We start from the raw sequence: 22,200 nt of genomic DNA on the forward strand, positions 1-22,200 counted from the left end.
TAGCCTGATCTGGGAAATGTCCTTATTTGATTAAAGATTGATTGTCTTTGGTTTGGGGGTTTTTGGCTCGCCTGTTACTGTTTTGGACACCATCGCGACTTTTAATTTAACAGTCACGCTGTCATTGCGTCACCCTTTTTGTAGTATCCTGTTCATCACGTAATTACGCTTAACAGTCACGACGGTTCTGTAAATCAGACCATCATGGAAAAGTCATATACTTTTGCGCTGACATCTCTTTGTTGCTGCGGTGTGCTCTTTATCAGCACTTGTTGCTTGTGTATCACCCGCGCTGATTGTTGTAGAATTGAATTTTTCAATTCTGCCTCTTGAATCCATCAGTCTTGCTAGTCCCTTGTTGTTCTCACTTGTTTGATAACTTGTTTTTCACTATCTAGAGGTTGAGGCACTCTCTTGTGAGCTTTGTTGAATGAATCTTGTTATTCTTGCTTTGTGACCTAGTTTCATTGTTTCAAGTCTTTTGGATCGATTTCGCTTGGTCGCTTGTTTGCAAAGATTTGTTTGTTGCTTGCTGTTGGTTCGATTGAGCCTTCCCCTTTGCTTACTTTTGGTTGATTGTTTAGTGATTGTTATTGGACCAATCTCGGCATTGATTCGATTTCTCTTCACTACCCGAACATAGATTACAATTGTTTGGATCAACCATTTTTCCACATTTGTTTGTTGCTTATTGGTTTCTTTTAGATTAGAGACATCAAAATCAAAAGATTGCATTTCATTTAGCATGCGAAAGTGAAAGTGAATTTGCATTTCAAGTTGCATATTGAAAAGCGAATGATTAAATCTCTCATTAGTAGTATCCGTGCACTTTAGGAATTGATGTCTGTTTGCATTGAGTGACTGTTTTGTTGCCTTGGTTTTCTTGGTTTGGGAATGATCTCTCTACCCTCCCATAGGTAGGTGTTCATCGAAGAAAAAGGATATTTCATTCATTCTAGTTGCATCCTAGGTTTTGTTATATACATACAGTAAGGCCTGAAAACTGAAACATAATCCAAGATCAACTTTAAAATGAACTGAATAAATCTAACAATGCATTGGAACATAACACACACATTTAGAGGTCTAGGCTAGAGACGTGCTCCAACGTCATTAAACCTAGTCACTTTTGTTTCCACTCAAGGTTGGGCAATTTCTCCTTTTGTGACTCAATAGTGGTCTAGCACGGATTTGCACTCCCACGTACCGTCGAGTATATGGGGAGACCCCACTAGGTTATCATCCTTTATCCATAGGAAGCCGTGTCTACTGCCTTACAAGTCGTAACGCACTGAACACAGCATTCGGGAAGATTGACTGCCGTGCGGAAAGTCATTGGTTTTCATATGACTGCCAAGGTGTATATGCAGTTTTACGGATTTGTCTGGTAAACCTTTTGCCTAGTTCTCCAGAGTAGTCACTTTCGTTCCCTTTTAGACTCCCTAAAAGAAAAGGTCCATCTGAGCACTTGTCACTTCAGGCTCATTAAATATTCGAAGGCAACTAGAGTCATCTTTTGTCCTTTTCTTGACTCTTTAAAGATGAAAAGGTCAAGTTTTGTTCCTGTGTCTTAAAATTTATTCGACCACGATTCACATTTACCCGGTTAGATCTTGTTTGCATTAGCCTGAGTAGGGTCCTTTCTCATTAGTTTTCCTAGAATCTTTTGAAGTCATCATCCTCGCAGAATCACCGATCCCATCTCTCGTTCCGAGTGACCAAGGGTCTCCTTCTTCTGTTGCCCCTGAGGTACCGGTTGTGAGTGATACTCTCCCTGTTATTCCAAGTATCCAACCGATTAACTCTCGCGCTCCAGAGGACGAGACTTATGAAATTCACTAGAACCCCGTTTGGGAACCTTCCGAAGAAGATATTCCCAGTACTCCTCCTAGCGTTTCGGTCCCAATGTCTTCTTCTGATATGGAGGACACATCCCTCGTCACAAGTGAAGAGTCCATTGCGACGAGCGGTGAAATTCCCACCTCAACGGAAACTCCACCTTTTCATATCACCTTTTTCACAACCAAATATCGAAAATTGTACACGTGGAACTTCATACAAGTTCGCTCTTCTGGAAAGGTCTATAATCAGGTCATCTTGGGAGATTGTGCATAACTCTTTCTTGGAGAATCCAATTTGGATCAGACTGGTGGCATTGGAAAGAGAACACAGAGAGCTACTATAGTTCACAAATTCAGAACCAGATGATTGGAAAGTACAGAGATACATCAGAGGCAATATCAAGCTCGTACAAAGTGAAAAAATGTGTGTAGATTTTTTTAAATTTTTGCTTAAGCTTGGTTTGAAAATTTATTTTGAAGGAATTCAAAGGGCATAGTAGAGCATTATTATCAGTAACTGATGCCCCGAGGAAAGAAAATGCAAACACCTAGTAAGGAACCTAAAAGCTCTAGCATGACTCATGAAGAAGAGGAAGAAATGCTACATGATATATCAAAATTACAAGAACAAGTGCAACAAATGTCACGCTCACAAAAGTTAACAGAAGCTAAGATAAATGGCGTGGAAGCTAAGATGAATGGAATGGAAGCTAAGATGGACAATTTGAAGATAGATTTGAACACAAATTTGAAGACAGGCATGGCAGATTTGAAGACGGATTTGACAAATTTTCTACAAGAAATACTTACTAATGGTGAAAAGGTAGTAAAGGAAACTCATGATGAGAACAAAAGAAATGTTAATCATGATTCCATAGACGCTAATGTTGGATCGAAGAATCACCATATTCCAAAAATCGATATGAGGAAGTTTGATGGCAAGGATCCCGCCACATGGATATTACAGATGGAGCAATTCTTCGATCTCAATAATGTGCAAAACGCACAAAAGGTACGTATGGCAACTGTATATTTGGAACCAAATCAGTTTGTATGGTATCAATGGCTTTGTTCTCGTAAACAATTTATCACTTGGGCAATTTTTACGGAAGAATTGATAGCACATTATGAGGATACAAAAAGCAACACTTTTTTTAGCCAATTGATAAGTCTCAAACAAAAGGGTTCAATAATGGAGCACATTGAGGAGTTCCAAAAATTGAACATAAGGGTAAAAGATATTCCAGAGGAGCATAGGATTGATGTGTTCATAGGGTCTTTAAAGGATAATATCCAACATGATGTTCGCCTTTGGGAACCTGATTCATTAGAGAAGGCATTCAGGTTAGCAAGAAAAATGGAAAGCAAAATTATGGCAACTAGGAAGCATACCATTCACAACTATAAAGATGGAAGTGTTGTTGCCCCTAGTCTTCCACAACCTACAAGGTTGACACCACAACAATTGGAAGAAAAAAGAGCAAAAGGGCTTTGTTACAATTGTGATAGCAAATACACAAAAGGTCATAAGTGTGCTGAGAAGAAATTATTCTACATAGATTGTGAAGAGGAAGAAGAAAAGGAGCAAGAAAGGTCAAAAGAAGAGGATATACTCCAGGAACAAAGCCTAGATGAAGAACAAATAAATCCGACCATATCTTGTAATGCATTGGCGGGAATTACCACTCCTCAAACCATCAAGATAGAAGGACAAATCAAGAAGAAAAAGGTAATAGTGTTGATTGATTCAGGAAGCACCCACAATTTTATTCATTGTAGGGTAGCAAAAGAATTGAATTGCTTCCTATATCCAGCACCAGAGTGTCAAGTGATGATTGCAAATGGAGGAACAATAAATTGCTCTGGAAAGTGCCATAATATCAAGCTATCCATGGGAGAATATGTATTGACTAGCCCAATGCTTTCCATTCCAATGGGAGGTGCTGATGTTGTACTAGGAGTCCAATGGCTACAATCCTTGGGTACAATAGCTTTTAATTTTCAAGAACTTTTCATCAAATTTTCTACGGAAGGAAAGGAAGTTGAATTAAGGGGTATTGCAGGGAAACCAGGAAAGATAATCAGCTCTAATGGCATGACAAAGCTTCTAAAAAAGGAGCAAAGAGGTGTAATTGCACAATTATGTTCGCTAGATGTTTCCACATTGGAATCATCTATTTCTCCAGATCTCCAAAAAGTCCTGGACAATCATTCCAAGGTATTTGAGACTCCCAAAGGTCTCCCACCTATGCGTGATCATGATCATGCTATTCATCTGATTCCAGGAAGTGTTCCTCCAAACATCAGGCCGTACAGATATCCCTATGTCCAAAAAAGTGAAATTGAACGTATGGTTGCAGAAATGCTAGAGGCTGGTATAATTCAACCGAGTCAAAGTTCTTTCTCAGCTCCAGTAGTATTGGTGCACAAGAAGGATGGATCATGGCGCATGTGTCCGGATTATAGGGAGCTCAACAAGCTCACTATTAAAGATAAGTTCCCCATTCCTGTCATTGATGAATTACTGGATGAATTGCATGGATCAATTTACTTCACCAAGTTGGATCTTCGTTCAGGATATCATCAAATCAGAATGAAGATTGAAGACATTCCAAAAACGGCATTTAGAACTCATGAGGGTCATTATGAATTTTTGGTCATGCCTTTTGGCCTTACCAATGCACCTTCAACATTTCAAGGTTTGATGAATTCAATTTTCAAACCATTCCTTAGAAAATTTGTGTTAGTATTTTTTGATGATATACTAATCTACAGCAAGTCTTGGAAGGATCATGTTGAACATGTTGACAGGGTGCTACAACTATTGGAGGAGAAACAATTATATGCAAAAAGATCCAAATGTTTCTTTGGAGTCCAGGAGGTGGAATATTTGGGTCATATTGTATCTCATGAAGGAGTTAAGGTAGACCCTAGCAAAATTAAAGCCATTAAGGAATGGAAAATCCCCACATCCATAAAGCATCTGCGAGGATTTCTTGGGTTGACAGGGTATTATCGCAAGTTTGTTAAGAATTATGGGAGAATAGCAGCACCTCTAACAACATTATTGAAGAAAGATTCATTTTCATGGACTCCGGAAGCAACAAAGGCCTTTGAACATCTTAAAGAGGCAATGTGCCAAGCACCGGTCTTAGCTACACCGGACTTCACAAAAACCTTTATTGTGGAATGTGATGCTTCAGGAAATGGAATTGGTGCTGTTCTAATGCAAGATGAAAGACCCATTGCTTTTGAAAGTCGTCCAATCAAGGGAAAGTTTTTAAGCAAAGCTATTTATGAGAAGGAAATGTTGGCAATACTCCATGCACTTAAGAAATGGCGACCCTACCTAATGGGAAGACACTTCAAGGTAAAAACGGATCATGATAGCCTTAAATACTTTTTAGAACAAAGATTATCCTCTGAAGAGCAACAAAAGTGGGTCACAAAGATGTTGGGTTATGACTTTGAAATCATCTACAAAAAAGGGAAGCAAAATGTGGTGGCAGATGCACTCTCAAGAAAGGATGAGGATGTGGAAGCATTGTTGTGTGCCATTTCTATTATCCAACCAGATTGGATAAACGAAGCAAGGGAGGAATGGAAGAATGACGAAGAAGTGTGGGCACTTATTCGAAAGCTACAACAAGATTCCAGTACTTCTGATACATTTAGCTGGCAAAATGATTCGTTATGGTACAAAGATCGCTTATACCTCTGTAAGAATTCCCAGCTAAAACAAAAGATTCTTATGGAATTGCACACTTCTCCCTTAGGAGGGCACTCAGGATTTTTAAAAACTTACCACAGGGTTAAGAAGGAATTTTTTTGGGATGGCCTTAAATCAGATATTCAAAAGTTTGTGGCAGAATGTTTGGTTTGCCAACAAAATAAAGTTGAAACAATTAAGACACCGGGTCTATTACAACCTTTATCCATTCCAAGCCAACGTTGGGAGGAGGTTTCAATGGATTTTATCACAGGTTTACCCAAGTCTGAGGGAAAGAGTGTCATCATGGTGGTAGTTGACAGACTTACCAAGTATGCACACTTTTGTGCATTATCACATCCATTTAAAGCCAGTACAGTTTCTACTGCATTTATGGAAACAGTTCAAAAGCTACATGGAAACCCAAAGATTATTGTAAGTGACAGAGATCCCATTTTCACTGGAAATTTTTGGACAGAATTATTTTCTTGTCTTGGTACTCAGTTAGCTCATAGCTCATCTTATCATCCTCAATCTGATGGGCAAACTGAGATAGTAAACAAATGTTTGGAAGGATATCTTCGTTGCTTTGTATCTGATAAACAGACACAATGGGTCAAATGGTTGCCTCTGGCTGAATGGTGGTATAACACTTCCTTCCATACAGCAACAAAAATGACCCCATTTATGGCACTTTATGGGTATCAACCACCATCCATCACATCATATTTAAGAGAAAATTCTAAGGTTCAGGCAGTGGAACATCACATCGAACATCAACAACAAGTCCTCCAACTCTTAAAGGATAACCTCGTGTTGGCACAAAATAGAATGAAACAACAGGCAGATCAACATCGCAGTGAAAGAAGTTTTGATGTAGGTGATTGGGTATTCCTACGGCTACAACCATATAAGAAAATGTCCCTAAAGCAAGCTAAGAAGGATAATAAATTATCACCAAAGTATTATGGTCCGTACAAGGTGTTGCAAAAGATTGGTACTATGGCATACAAATTGGAGCTTCCTGCAGCTTCTCGATTGCACCCAGTTTTCCATGTTTCATGTTTAAAGAAGGTTATAGGCGACAAGCTCCCAATTCAAACAATATTGCCAGAACTTGACGAGGAAGGAAAAATTATATTGGAACCAGAAGCAGTCACAGAAACAAGAACTCGACAGCTACGAAATCGATCAATTTCAGAGTATCTTATCAAGTGGAAGAACTTATCCGCTGAAGATTCCACATGGGAGGATGAGAATTTTATGCAGAAGTATCCAGAACTACTCAAGCGTTGAGGACAACACTTTTTTGAAGGAGAGGGGCATGTTGGGTCCCTATAATACTAGTGATTACCCCATTACTATTGTAGTTATACCCCTTATTTATATTGTTGTGCCCCTATTACCCCCATATTGTTATTTTTGTGCCCCATAGAATCCCTCTATTGTTATTTTTGTGGCTTTATATTATTATTGTTAGGTCGGCTGGATTATATTGTGACTCCTTAGACTCCAATATATAGAAAGGAGGTTTTGTCATTTGTATCATCCAAGAATTGTTCATTTATGTAATGTAAAGGAGGTTTCCCCCTCGAAGAGGCTGAATTCTAAGGCGTTGATCTATCTTTTCTATCTTTTCTTGAGCTGGTTTCATAACAGACACCTATTGGTATAGGAACCTAACAGTGGCTCCACTTGGGGATGGATTTTCTAGGTGAAAAGCCAAGAACAACAGGTCAGATAGCCATACATTTAACTGTTGCTGTAATCTGAGATTTTCTCCTGCTGTAGACAGACAAACTGTATCTCTGTAACATATATGCTTTTCCCATAAGCTGGTCTGAACAATTACAGCTCTGTATTTGACAGTTTGTTTGAGTTTTTGTCATCGTTTTTGTAGCTCCCAAGTTTCCTTCCTGATTTCTTCTAATAAACTCAAAATATAACACAAAAAGGTGGCACAATTCATTCCTTTTTCGTCAAATTTTGCTACATCTAATTCCCTATCTTGTTGTTGTAGTAAACTGCTGGAAATAGACATTATTATGTAAAAAATACGGTGATGTTATGTTAACAAAGAGGATCAAAATAATTCTTGAGCATCTAACCATTGACTGGCCCATCCTCTGCTTATGTACCATCCAAACTTCTTAAAAAGAAAGTGTTGTTTCCTTGTACAGCCTGAATAACAAAAGGTCCTTTCCATAGGAAATCAAATTTTCCATGTTTTCCTTTGTCTTCCCTCCTAGAATCCCACTTCAACACTTTGTCTCCTATGAAAAAATCCTCTTCCTTTGTCCTTTTGTCAAAAATCTTCTTGAGTTTGTCTTGTAGAATCTGAGTTCTCTGATACACTTCCTCTCTAGTCTGCTACAAGTGAATTGTCTGATTGATTCTTCTCTGAATATCATTGGGTTTTGCCTGCATTTCTTGCAGCAATTTTATCACTGGGATTCCCAAGGATGAAGGGAATACTACCTCCATGCCATAAACCAACTCATAGGGTCTTGTTCCAATAGATCTCTTTGTGGTTAACCTGTCTGCCCACACTGCATTAATAAGCTTTTTGTGCCAATTTTTCTTGTTTTCCTCCAATACTTTCTTTATGATATTGATCAAGCTCTTATTGGATGATTCATCTAGACCATTACCTTGAGGGTAATAGGTTGTGGAATGGCCTAAGGTGATGTGGTACTTGTGGCAGAAATTGATCATTCTTTTAGATTTGAAGGCAGCAGCATTATCAGTTATTATCTTTTCTAGACAGCCAAATCTAGATAGGATATTGGTTTCTAGGAATTGCATGATGATTGAGTCATTGGCTTGCCTACAAGGGATGGCTTCTATCCATTTGGTGAAGTAATCTGTGGCAGTTAAAATCCACTTATGTTCGCCAGAAGAGGAAGGGTGAATTTCTCCAATGAAATCTAAACCCCATTGTTGAAATGGTCTCTCAGTGGAAATAGATTTCAGGGGTAAAGCTAAAAGCTTTATCTTGCCTTCAAAGATTTGACATTTATGGCAATAAATCACAAATTTTTTCACATCAGCAAACAGGGAGGGCCAATAAAAACCGGCTCTTAAGATTTTATCAGCTGTTGACTTCAAATATAAATGTCCACCACAATCCCCTGCGTGAAATTCTTTAAGCACTTTGTTAGTTTCATCCTTTGTTAAGTAGCTTAGTAAAATCCCTTCATGATTTTTCCAAAATAAAGCATTGTCTATAATACAAAACATTGAAGCTTTCATTTTCAAGAATCTCTTTTTAGTTCTGGATAGCCCTGGAGGAGCTTGCAGGTTTAACAATACATAAATTATATCAGCATACCAAGGTGATTGTAAAAAGGCTTGATTGATCTGTGGAGTCGCCATCTCCTGCTCGTTATCCAGTTCATTGATGTCAAGGGCTTGAAAATTGGTTTCAGTCATTAATTTGGCTAATCCTTGTCCTTTTATCAGTTTTGTTGGCTTGATTTCAATGTCATATTCCAAAATGTTAGCTATCCATTTGCCTCTTTTTCCTTCAATTCCTTCTTGAGTTAGAATGTCTTTGACCATGATATTTGGGACATAAGCTATCACATGAGAGTACAAGATATAAACTCTGAAATCCTTGATAGCCTTTACAAGGGCATAAGCTTGTTTTTCCATGATTTGATATTTGAGTGAAGCATATTTAAGTGCTTTGCTAAAAAAAGCAATGGGCTTCTCACATCCTTTATCATCCTTTTGCAATAGGACAGCAGCAATAGTATGCTCAGATGCAAAGGAAACGATTGTGAAGTCTCTATCAAACTTTGAGTTTGTGAGGACCGGTGTTTTAGTTAAAGCTATTTTGATTTCCTCAAAGGCTTTCTTAGCTTCTATTGTCCATTTGACTTTGGAATCTTTCTTCATCATATTATTCAACAATCTTATTAGTTCAGCCAAGTTGGGTATGAATCTTCTTAGGAAATTGATCTTTCATAGAAAAGCTTGCAATTCTTTGATATATCTTGGGTGAGGCACTTGGAGAATCGCTTGTATTCTATTCGGGTCAATTCTAATGCCATCTTTCGAGATTATGTGACCTAAGAGTTTGCCTTCTTCAAGGCCAAACAATGATTTCTTTGGGTTCAATGATATGCCATATTTTCTGCAAATTAGGAACACTTGTCTGAGATGTTCTAAATGTTCTTGATGTGATTTGGAAAAAGCAGTGAGATCATCAAGATATATGACTAAAAAATCATGAATCTCTTTTGCAAAAGCTATGTCCATTGCTTGTTGAAATGTGGCCCCTGCATTCTTAAGTCCAAAAGGCATTTTTACATACTTGAAGGTTCCCCAAGGTGTTGTAAAGGCAGTTTTATCTTGATTATCCGGGTGAACTAAGATTTGATTAAATCCTAAGAAGCCATCTAACAGTGAAATCCTAGAAGCTCCCACTACCCTTTGTAAAATGTGATCCATCTTGGGTAAGGGGTAGTGATCTTTGAGAGACACTTTATTGAGATTTCTTAAGTCAACACACAGTCTTATCTCTCTCGTTTTCTTCCTAGTAGGCACTATATTTGAAATCCATTCTGAGAATCTAATAGGTGCAATTACTCCAGCTTGGTACATTCTTTTGACCTCTTTCTCAATGAGAGGAAGGAGGACTGGATTAACCCTTCTAAGTTTTTGTTTAAAGGGCTTTTGATTTTCTTTTAAAGGTATTGTGTGTTGGATGACCGAAGTATCATAGGACTTGAGGTCCTCATAGCTCCATGCAAAGACATCTTGAAACTCTTTAAACAGCTCAATGTATTTCAGTTTTTGATTTAGAGGCAAGGCTTTGGACAGTTTTATCATTTTAGGGTTCTCTGCAGTTCCTATATTACAGTCCTAAATTTCTGCCTTTAGATGCTGCATTTTTTGCTTTCTTGGTATATCATTTGAATCAAATATATCCTCCAAAGGAGTCAAGCCTGTGGGCAGAAAATTATCCTTCAACTCAATTATTTCAGATTCTCCCTCAGCAATTTCATCAAGGTCCATTTGTTTCAGCTCTTGTAAATTTTTGCTGGTAAAGATTGTTGGATGCAAAATGTGATTTGTTGTTTCAGCTGATAAATTTTTATCAATTTTGTCTACTTGTTGTTCATCACAAATGGTGCTTGTGTCCATGTTTGTGCTTGAAAATTCCTCTTTCAAAGTCAAGAAATTATTGATTTGTGTATCATTTTCAAACACTTGCCAATTTTTGACATTGTCTGGATCAGCAAGTCTGTGTTTAATCTCAGTAGTAAAGTGATGGTTGGGCTCAAATGGTAGCTTGCAAGTGCTGGCAAAAGTTGCCAAACTATGCGCATGTAAATTATGATTTCTTGGAATTTTGGTGAGCTGTGATTCTAAGAAGGTGTTGAGTATTTCAATTGCTGCCCCTCTATAAGCCCTTAGCCTAAGGTAGTTTGTAACAAAGTTTCCCTTTATATGTTGGATAATCAAATCTGAGTCCCCTAGAATTGAAATCTTAGTTGCCCCTAGACTTCTCAACAGTTTGAGTCCCAGCAAAGGGACTTCATATTCAGCCATGTTGTTTGTGCATCTAAAATTCAGCCTATATGCATGTCCTTGAGCATGGTCATTTTGCATATTGTGTATCCAAATCCCTGCTTCTGCTCCTGGTCCTAATTTATTCACTGAGCCATCAAATTCTAGGTACCATAAGATTTCTTGATTACCACTAAGATGAGGGGTTTTGGAAACTGTCTTAGTGGGTAGATTTGGATTTTGTAACTCAGATGGTTTAGCTAGTTTATCTGTTATATCAATCATTTCAACAACTTTTAGACCATGAGCAGTGGATTCCTCATTTATGTCTCTTGCTTGTGCTAATTCTAGAAGCTTGTCATCAGTTTTGGGGCACATTTCAGCATTGTATAAGATAAACGAATCCATATCAGAATGCATGGAATAAATGGGGAAATTTTGGGATTTCTCTTGACTTCTGACCACATAGTTCATCAATGTTTCCTGGTACAATCTCTTTGGCTGGCCAAAGACTGAAATGGTGGCATAAGACATGTCTAGTTGCAAAGATCCTTGGAGTTTTGCACCCCAAGATCTGGACAAAAGCATTCCATACTTTGGTGGGATATCAGCTACCACTGCATCCATTAAAATAGTCTTGGCAGGGTATTGCACTAGAGATACACACAAATCTTTAATTAGGCCTAGACACGTGACCTGGCTGGAATCAAATGAAAACAGGTCTTTATATGGCTGTGTGATATCTAGGTCTAATCTTTCCATCACAGATTTAGGCATCAGATTATGGGAAGCTCCCGAATCAAACATTGCATTATGTAGCACTTTGTCATGAATGTTTAAGCTTACATAGAATGGAAGGACTCCTCCATCTACCGTTTTACCATTTACCTTAGGACAAAAAAATCAATTCTGGTTGATCATCTAAAACATTTACTACATCTCTATTCTCTGATATTTGAAGTGACCTGCTAATTTGTTCTCGGTAAACCTCATGTTTAGCCAATTCGGACAGTGGAATGGTTATTTTTAATTTTCCTATTTTTGTTTCTAGGTTGAAAGGTTTTTCCACTTGCATTTTTGTATTCCGGGAAGCAAGGTTTTCCTTTTCTGCTGCGTTTTCAGTGGTTTTTTCTACATCAGGAAGGTTGTTATGAAATAAATCTACTTTGAAATTATTTTCAAGAGAGTTGTTTACATTTTCTTTTGGAGGAAAGGAGGTGGATCACTGATTTTTTTATGGCTGGAAGTCTGATATATCCTCAACCGTAGGTTCTTTTGGGTTGAGGTCAGTTTTAGCAGGGAGTTCTGTCAGGGAAGTTTTATCCTTTTCTTTCTTTGGTTGCTTGGTATCTTTCATCTTGCTAGGTTTAGGCACATTTACCGTTCTGCTTCTCAATTTGTATTGTTTATGGACCTCATAGACAGCTACATCATATCCCTCTATGAAATCAAATGATTCTCCTGATTTGGTCTGAAATTGGTTGAAATTATGAGCTTCTTGGTAATCTTGTGTTAAGAAGATTTGTTGTTCACTGTTTAGACCCATTAAGTTGATTTGAGTATCCTCTATTGGCTCACGAGAGGTTGAGGCTTCAGCTAGTTCTCTTGAAATGGAGGTCTGATGTTTTGGTCAGGGCTAGCCTTCCCAGTGTTAGGATTTTGATTTTTTTTTAAGTTTGGATTTCTAGTGGTGTTGCTTGGTTGACCTTCCCAAGAATATTTCCTTTCAATGGTTTCCACTCTATCACCCAGTCTATCCATTCCTTTAATGATTGCATCTAGTTTTTGCTCGAATGCAAAAGGCTCTTCTTTGAAGGGAGTCCTTCTTTCGGCTCTGGCTCGGGATCTTTTAGAGATCAGATTGGCCTCTACACTAACGGCTATGCTCTGCATGTCTTCTAAGCTTGGAGGAGATCTTTCCCTTAGTTGATATGCCATGTCAGAGTCAAATCCATCAGGGAATTTGATCAAGGCCAAGTTAGGTGGAGGTCTGAGATTCTGAGGGATAGAATTGTATACATTGTTGAGTCTAGTGCAATAATCTTGAACACTCTCTTGTGGACCCCTTTTCAAATTCTCATATTCTGTTAGGATGTGTAAAGGGTCCTTCTTATTTTCCCATATGTTTAGAAAGGTTTGGTACAGGGCATCCGTATCAGCAATTGTGTTTGCAGCAAGTGCCCTAAACCAGGTCCTCACATCACCTGTTAGACTTTGGACAAAAATTTTCATTCTCACATCATTATCATCAATTTCATAATTCTCAAAATATTCCATCATTTTCTTAGTATGTTGTTGGGCTGTGTAGGAGCTAGTACCATCAAAATATGTAATTTTTCTTTGATAATCCTGAAGCATAGCTCCTGGATTTGCAGGCAACTGCAGAGGAGCATATCGGTTTGCCATATTTACAGGTATAAATGGGATAGCTGGAAGCACAAGGATAACAACTGAGATAAATTGAGTGGATGGAGGAGTGGAAGAGGTGCTTTGAAGTGATGATGGTGAACTAGAAGAAGCTGCAGCAATAGTAGCAAGGACTGCTGCTTTTCCAGGAGGTGATTGGGTAAGGTTTTGCTAAAGTATATCAAGATTTAAATCAGGAGAATTTTCTAGACTTTCTTGTCTTCTAAGGGTCTTGGAAATCAAGTATGGATTTTCAAAAATAGTGGGAGGATTAGGATCTGGGTTTGATCTAGTATAACGATTTTTCTTCTTCGGAGCCAGCTTCTAAATCTGTTTTGGTTTTTTTTGGAAATATTTGAAGAATGATGCTTTTGAAAATATTTCTCTAGGAAAGTATGAATTGTGAAAGTTTTGAATTTTCCTAAAGATCTTTTGCAAACAAAAGGAAACTGATCAAATTTTTGAGACAGTTGTATAAAGCCTAATGATAAACTGGAGATTGACTGAAGCAACTTTTATTTACTCCTGTAAATGAACAACAAAAACAGTTTCAAAGGCTACCTGGCTAACTTTAGGCTCCATCTGTAGCTTTAGAAAATAGACAGCAATAACAAACACATTCATTCAGTTCCCCAGTGGAGTCGCCAATGATGTTATCACTTAGGTTGTTCCCCAAAAGCAATGGAAAAGGGAATACGGACGAGGTAACCACTAACCAGTCTTTTAGCTACAGATTCTAGCCAATCTGCAACCAGAGAGGGCTCTCTCTATATGATTTAGCTTTGTTTTGCTATATGTTAGCCTAGTTATGAGGCACAAGTATTTGTTTGATGATTGGATAGTGACATTCAATAGAACAGGGTGGCAAGATATAAGAAGTTCAGACCATTGGGTTAATGGAGTCAATGAAAATAACCTTCTGGGTATCGTTTCTTTGGCAAAGGAGGAACCATAGAGCAAGATAGATAAACACAGAACAATTTTCAAGCTGGAAAAAGATGAAGTGAAGTCGGGAAATGGAAGGCAATTAAGAATCTTTCATTATGATAACAGAGGGAAAATGAATAAATATTACCAAGGAGCAATTAAGAATTCCTTAATTATATTCAGGGTGAAAGAACCAGGGAGACAGGAGCAGTCAAGAATTCCTGCCTATGCTAGTCCTGAAGAAAACATAAAAATTGACAGGAATTGAACACAGAGTACAACAAAGTAAATTCTGGGCTATCCTTTTTTCCTGCAATTCAGAATATGATATATAGATGATATATAAAACATAGGAACAGTAAAACAAGAGTTAAAAAGACTTATTGATCCATGAGGTAACACGAGAATTCTGTAACATATTCTTCTGCCATTAGTTCCACAACCAACAAGTTCATCAGCAAAGCATTCCAGCAATCTTTATTCAGAAGGGTTCTCAAAATTTACAGCGCAGGTCCAGAATGATATTCACCAGCCAACAACAATACATCTCTAGAGGAGGTATTTATACAAAAAGAGTTACAAAATATCTCATAGAGAAAATATCAAGCATTAACTTTATCCATCTACTTCTTCAAAGGCAGTAAATGACATTGAAAATAGAGCGCAATGAATGTAGGAGTAACTCCGCTGTACTGGCTGCCTTAGGTGGTCTGATATATTTGACTTTTTGACTCAACAAGTCAGCTGGTAGCTGTCTCTTTAATTTGCGTTCCTGCGTTGCTGTCCCGGCCCTTCCATTTGTGCCTGATTCTACTTAAATGAGCTACAGTTCTAGTTTGATTGCCTTCCTCTGTTGTTTTCATCTTTATAATATGTGGCACGCGCATTAAATTTGATTAAATGCAGATGATCAAAAAGAGAGCTAAAACTACCTTGGTAAAACCTCTAACATGCCCTGCCACCATTGGTTTGTTGGCAACTGGTGTCTTTGTAGTTTTATCAATGTTTCATCAGCTTCAGTATACCTGTAGTAATTGGGCTGGACTTCAAAAAGGTGTGTTATTTCATGCTCGATAAAGAACAAATTTTCCAACTTGTCATATAAGCTCTGTCCAGAGGGAGGTACTATGTCTTCTGAAGTGTTTGATGATGCTTTGATCTAATTGGTAACATATGTATTCACCCTGTGAGCATATTGTTCATGTGTCAACAGTTTGTGATTGCTGGTCAATAAGCTGGGTAAACCTTTGCTCTGCAAGACTATGAACTTCTCTATAAAGGTGTTTATTTCTGTCTGCATTTCTTGGCACTTTCTTTCCAGATTTTGTACAAAATTCCTCATGGTCAGCACCTTTTTCACTGTCAAAATGGTGCCTGTTCTGTCCTTGATATCCAGAGCTGCTAGTTGTTCCCTGGTGTGAGTATTCAAAAAATGAATTAGTCTATTGGCCTGTTCGGGCATGTTCCCTAATAATGCTCTGGCCTTTTGAATCTCAACTTGAGCTATTTCTATCAATTCAATTTGCTCATAGATAGTCTGTATTGATCTCCATTGATCAGTGATGGACTGGCCAATTTTGGTCCACAAAATTGTTTTGATTTCTGTCAGAGTTTTATGAAGAGTAAGGTCTTTCTCCAAGGATTTTACCTTATTTTCCAAGGCCTTTACCTCTCTTGTTTTTTCAGCCACAGTTATTTTTGATTTATCATAATTCACCTCTAACTTGGCTAGTTTCTCTTTGGCTTCCTTTAGCTCTGCCATTTGGAGTTCTAATTCTTTTATTTCTTTCATCAACTTTTCCATGCTCATGCTGGTATCTGGTACTGTTGTTGTTGCTGCTGTAGTTGTTGCTGAAGCTGAGGTACCTGTTGTTGATGCTGGGACAGTGGGAGGGACTGCTGCTGTAGTTGTAGGAGGAGTTGTTGTGCTTATTGGAGCTGTTTCTGGTGGCTGGGAGGTCGACACTCCCTGCTTTCCTTGTAGTGCTTCCTCCAATGCCTTCTCTGTTTCTGCTAATCTCTCATTCATCCTCATCAGTAAACCCATCACGTCCTCCTCTTCTTTCTGCTGTGCAACTTCTGTGGTTTGTGGGTGCATTGTAATGGGCAGCTTGAGCTGCTTCCTAAGAGCTGCAATGTCTTCTTCTTTCTTTTTTATTAATGCCTGGATGCCCTTGGGATCCTTGGGATCATGTCCCAGCTCAATAATAATTTCCTCCAAGGATTTGATCCTATTATCCTTGGCTAATGAGGAGGCCTTTTCCAACTCTAATTTGGTAGAGGTATTGTGCAATGAATTCTGCAATTTGTGAGCTAATAATGCCTTGTCTGCCAAGGTGGAGTACACCATTTCTCCGGTTTGCTTATGTAATTCAATCTGGTCCATTGGGTGGATGTCTTTAGAGAGACCCTCTAGATTGGTTCTGATATAATCAGCAGCTGACTATGGCTACTGCATTGTGGGCCTGAAGTGACTTAGAGTCATTTCCCCTTCTTGAATATCATAGGCTGCCATTAACCTTTATTGATTTGTGGGGGCCATTCTCAACAATTGATTATAAAGCTGGATCCTTACTGGCCCATTTCTAGTTTTTATTTCAGTAAATGCTTTCTTGATATCCGAGCCTTTCTTGCTTTGTTGTTTGCTCTGTGGCCTAGCGGATGTAACCTCCACACCATGTTGCATATGAGCTAGTTGATGTTTCCAAAATTGGAGGAATCTGTTGTTTAGTTATTCCCTCACCCCTTAGGTTGCATGCTGTCTCTTCCACCAGTTCCTCTTCAGAGTAAGGAATTAACCTTTGCCTCTTTTCCCCTTGTTGTTCTATTGATCTACCTATAGGTGTGTCTTCCTGCCTGTCTCTTTTCTTGGCTCTTTCCTCATTGAGAGGAGTTTGTAATATAGGGATTTCAGGTACCTTTGTTTGTGTTGACGGGCCTTGCCCCTTTGATGCACCTGGCTGATCTGCCATTGTTTCCTGCTCTGAATGCAGCACTTCTTTGCCTTTGGATGTCCCTACAGGTGGAGTACTTTCCTAGGCAGGTTGTTGTGAAGTTGTAGCAGATGATGTGCCTGCTCCAATGTGTTGAGGAAATATGAAAGGGACCTGCCCAAAAGAGTCAAGGTCAAGTGTTTTTTCAGGCCCTTTCATTGCTTTCTCTAATTTCTCTTCTTCAGTAATTTCTTCAACTAATGTGCCTTCTACCCATTCTTGTTGATTAGCATATTGTTGAATTTCAGGGATTTTGTGGTGAACATATCCTGTAAGCTTGTTTTTGACTCTTCTAGAACTTATGAAATGTTCAGGTTCATATGGTGACCAATGAATACTTTGTTTCAGCATAAGTTGATCCCTTAAAATCTTATCTGCTTCTTCCCAGGATTCTTCCCTTTTATTGAAGATAAAAGGGCCCAATTGATTTCTTATCTTGAGTTGTGCCTTTTTCCTAGCATCGTAGAAATGAGTCAAATCTGAAATAATAAATTTCCTGAAGTATTCCAGGGAAAATAGTCTCATAGGGACATACTTTGGCAACTTGTAGGCAGATAATTCACAGGCATAATCCTGATCACTGTGTGATTTTGGTAAAAATACTACTCACCTATACTGTAGTCCTTTGAGAGATTTAAAATTTTTTGCAATTCAGCAGAGAGCCTGGCAGGAGGAGTTGTCATCAACAAAGAAGTGGTTGGATATATGAACAAGTCAATAAACTCACAATATGTATAAGGGGAGTTGTGGACTTCATGGAATACTGAGGTCTAGAAAATTACAGACCTCCTTTCTCCTTTGAAGTCCAATCTTCTAAGAGAAATTTGAAAACTATCAGGTTGATAGTACAGCAGCAAATGATAGATGTAGGATGTGTATTTGAACACTCTTTCTCTGTCCAAGTTCATGAATTACTCATGGATTTTATTAGCTATGAAGGTGGCATAATCATATTTGACAACAAGGGGCTGTCCGAGAGTAAATATGGACATCAACACTAAGACAGTTTCATCAATGTGCTCACTGGTTTTGAAACCCAAGATGTAGGAAATCATATCAGTAATGAGTGTTCCAGCTTCATTGAACTAGACTTGATTAAAAGGAGGTGGATGCTTGGGCTGGCGGTCTGGTTTCATGAATAATTGAGCAATTCTAGTAATCTTTGAACTGGGCAGTTTGGCACCTTGGTCAAGCAAGAGTCCCATGGTGAGGGGAGCCAGAGGCTGAGTTGGCTTAAAGTTCAGCATCTCATTTATGGATTGAGGAGTGATGTAGAAGAGGACAGTCCCAGATGGAGCCATAACTGCTCTTTGTGTGGGGTCATAATTTGCACAGCATAAATGGATGAAATCAGGGAGCACATTTACTGAAGGGAGGTAGTAGATAGGCATGTTGGACTCCCAGATTCCAAAGACATCAGTGTTGCTTCTGTAGCTATTTCTAATTTCACGAAAGGCTTGCAGGTGAGGCTTCTCTCCAATCATATCCTTAATTTGGAAATCCCTGTCAGCAAGGGGCATCCATTCCAATTCCTTATGTGGTGCATTCAAGGGGGTGACATTCAGGGCCACTCGAGTTTCCATGCTTCAACTGTCTGGGCTTTTAATTGGAATTTGGGTCTGTGCAGCAATAGAAAACGAAGTACTGGCTCTGAGGTTTTCTTAAGAAAATTGCAGACTGAGTTTTAATTAGAAATCACCTCACTGGGTAACATTCATGGTGAAAACAAAGTTTGCAGAGTTTAGTCGAAAAGCTGGATTAAAACAGTGGTAATGGTGCTCCTTTTGCAGGTGTCTTGACAAATTTAACTCAATATTTGGGCATTTTTTGGATATTTTGCAGAGGAAAGTTAAAAACAGGGGGCTTGGAAAGAAGACTTTGGTAAATTCCTGTTTTTATCAACTCACTGTGTTTCTAGCTGGGGTTATGGACTGAATTTGTTGGATTTATTGGTTCTTCGAGTGGAATGCAGAGAAAATAAGCTTAAATTCAGCTCGATGGGCGAATTTGCAGAGGGAAAGACAGTTCACAGGATTTCTTTGGAAAAAATGGGTAAAATGGTGACTATAGTGCAGAGGTGTAGTAGCAGCACTGTGATTTTAACTTGAATTCTGGTTATCCGAAGGATTTTTACAGAAAAACTTGGAAAAATAGGGTTTATAAGCGGGTTTTTGGGTAAATACCTATTTTATAGACGCTTGGTACACAATGTGGGTGGCAGACCAAGCTGAGGGATCGAGCAGCGGAGTCAATTTGCCTGGGTGGTGGACTGTACAGCGAAAATGGCGTTTTGGACATCGAAAACCATGCAAACATTGCGCAGAAGAAACAAATTGAAATGGACAAAAAACGACATTTAACAGCTTTTTTAACAAAAAAATTTATTTTGGCGTGTTTTTGACGTGCTTTAGTCTGGTGATGTCAGCATGACATCATCTTTGTCGAGTAGCGGCGATTACAGAAGGTGACTTGCTTCTGACGTGGCGGACACGGCGGACAAAAGTGTGAGTGGGTGGCAGCTGACATGGGCAATGACGTCAGCAGCGGAAAGCAGAGGTGGTTTATGGTTTTATCGCACCGCTTTCTGTACCATGGTGGTTTTGGGCCAAACGGACGTGATAAACTATGGGGGCGACATGCGTCCCGTAGTACGGCGGGAATACCGCTTTTCATCGGGCCCTATTTTTTAGACATCAGAGGGGTTCCGTTATGGACGCGAGCCGTCCGATCTATGGGATCGTATCCGATGGTTGACGGGATGAGGAGTTGGTAGGGAGGTATGGTGCGGGGCCCGCCCGATTTATTAATTGTTTTATATGTGTTGTAGGGTATAAAACCTTTGGTTATTGTATTTTTTTAGGCACGGTTGTTTATTTAACTGGGTGTTAAATAAACTCCAAACTTTATGTATGCAAAGGGGTTATCATAGGGTTCCAAACGAACCTATAATTCCCGAAATGCCATGTTTTATGACTATAATTGCCGGGGGTTGGGATTTTTAGATTTTTAGGGATTTTTATGTTATTTTATGTATAATAGGGGCGGGAAAAACTTTAAATAGGAGCTATATAATAAAGTTAAAGTGTTAATATGGTTTTGTAGATAGGAAACGCTAAGTTTATAAGGTAACAACTTAGGTTTTTTAGGGAAATGAAAGGGAAATGGAAGGATCTTTTTACACAAGATATGTGGCTTGTTTTGGCTAAGTAAACACAGAGTTCCACTTAGTATTTTTCATGAAATGAAGTGAAGTGGGACCACTGGGCAGATCCCAATGTCCTTGAGGGGATGTTAGTAAATGATTTTTGGGGAGATTGAGAAGGGAAATTAGTCATGCTCCACCTGAACTGTAACCAAACAACTGCCATTGCACTTATGATGTTCATGAGAGATGAATTCCCTCCTATAGACAGCACTGCTCATCAACCTGCTTCTGTAACACCAAAATTGCCTACCCACTCTGCTACACCTAACATTTTTTCTTCATTTTATTTGGGTGCATTTGAACTAGCAAACCCTGATTCTCTTTTGTTTTCTTTTGACTGCCCTCCTATCTAAGTCTGCCCTTATCTCTTCCAAGGCTCAGATTTAGTTATTGAGCTCCCTTTGCTTCTATACCTAACTATTTGTCTGCCAAGCTTGAACTGTTTGGACAAACTTTATTCTCTATCTCTAACACAAGTAAATTCAAATATGGACTTGGCCAAGATTGAGCTATTTGGCCATCCATTAGCTGTGGTAAAAGTCAACTGATTACACACAATGGAATTCTTCAAAAAACGACATAGTAGTGGAATTTTGGACTAGCACACTTTCCTGGTCTTTTCTTTTGGGGTTCATTTTCTTTGTTCTTGACCATTTCATTCTTCTTACCCTTTGATTTTTATTTTAGGGCATACCCTCTTTGCATGTTCTAAATTTTTTGGTTTTTTGAAAATATGGAACATTTGTGGCATGGAAAGGATGATCATATTTGGCATTTCCACAGTCAATCATGAAATATGACACCTATTAGTATAGGAACCTAACATCTGGTATGGTTGTTCCATCATTTGTGCTACCTTCCTTGGAGATAAGCTCATTCTCCCACCTTTCATGGAGACTCCTTCTCCTATTTAAACTCCAACCATTGCTATGTGCTGCTAGTTTGGAATTCTTAGTCTTTGGAGTGGTTGCTGATAGTACTGTTAGTGCTTGTGAGTTTGCTAGATAGCTGGTGTGAGTGTGACAAGTGTGGGATTGTTGATAGCTTGAGGAAGGTTGTGAAATGCCCTTAATCTTTTGTAAAACTTGTGAGTGAGAGAGACTTGTGTATTGGGAGATCCATCTTCAAGAGTGAATGCTTGAGGAACATGCTGGCTGGACCCCTTTGAGAAGGCTTGTGACGTGAAGACTTTGGTTGTAAGCTTACTCTTATTTCATAATTAATGCAATCAATGATGTTTTCCTATGTCTTGTATGCAATGTACTTGATAGCTCATGACTTCTTGACTTTGTGAGTAAATAGATCATTGTTGGTCCAGTTACGTGCTTTGTTGTATTTCCTTTGCATTGTTTCAGGTTGGTTACTCATTAGGAGAAGGAAGAAGAAGCTGGAGCAGCACAACGGAACTCCACCGACCATCGGTTGAGGTAGGCCTCAAACTATGATTGTTTAAGGAAAGCTATTGTTGATCTGTCCTTTTTTGTGACTAGAACCACTCTAGGGCTAGAGGGGTTGCCTCTATCCACAGAGGGAACACTTTCCTACATCACAGCGCTCGGTCGCATGGAAGCCAGGAAACCGTAGGGAAGACGCTAAGGCGAA

Source organism: Pinus tabuliformis, chromosome J, assembly GCF_031772625.1.
Source record: "Pinus tabuliformis cultivar Carrire ecotype Pingquan chromosome J, CPIR1, whole genome shotgun sequence".
NCBI lineage: Eukaryota > Viridiplantae > Streptophyta > Pinopsida > Pinales > Pinaceae > Pinus > Pinus tabuliformis.